The sequence below is a fragment of the Apteryx rowi genome, unplaced genomic scaffold (assembly GCF_003343035.1).
Source record: "Apteryx rowi isolate R43461 unplaced genomic scaffold, aptRow1 scaffold_766, whole genome shotgun sequence".
NCBI lineage: Eukaryota > Metazoa > Chordata > Aves > Apterygiformes > Apterygidae > Apteryx > Apteryx rowi.
The window spans coordinates 173,096-173,844 of NW_020451056.1; positions in this window are offsets into that span (position 1 = coordinate 173,096).

The window sequence follows — 749 nt, forward strand, 5'->3', positions numbered from 1 at the left end:
AAAGAACAGGACTGGCTTTTGGATGTGCGCTTTCGTCCTTTGAGAGCTTACAGAGATTGTGGTCTTCTGCCTCTCAGTCCTGTCTGCCCTCTGCTAGGGTAAGGATCTACCTGCTGCCTTCGGTCCCTGTTCCTGGGTGCCCTGACAGAGGCAGGTAGACTTTGGTTCCTCATTTGGGGGAGAGGGCCCTTACAGCGATGTGGGGGAAAGTCCGGAGGAGAGCGGGCAGGGGAGAAGAGTGATGACAGGAGCTCTGCAACAACCTGGTGGATACGCTCCAGGAAGGCTCTGCTGAGCCCCAGGGTGGGAAGAGGAGCTGCAGTGGTCCAGACCCCTCTCCGGAGAGGACCTAGATTCCCCGGTCCCGGAGGCGGTGGCGCACGGCCACCACTGTCACTGCAGTGCCCTGCAACGCACCCGGGAATCGCAGAACGGCTGAGTTTGGAAGGGACCTCTGGAGACCACCTCGTCCAACCTGCCCTGCTCAAGCAGGGTCGCCTGGAGCACGTTGCCCAGCACCGCGTCCGGACGGCGAGTCCCGCTCCGGCAGCAGCTCGGCAGGCAGCGACGCGGCGGGCGCCAGGAGCAGCTCAGGCACCGCGGCGAGGGAAGCGCTCGGGAGCGGGCGCCTCGGGCGCGGATCCCCGCCGGGGCACAGCGCAGCACAGCACGGCGCAGCCCCGCACCGCGCACCGAGCACCGAGCACCTCGGGGCCGTGCGGGGCGCGCGGGGAGGGCGCCGAGCCCCG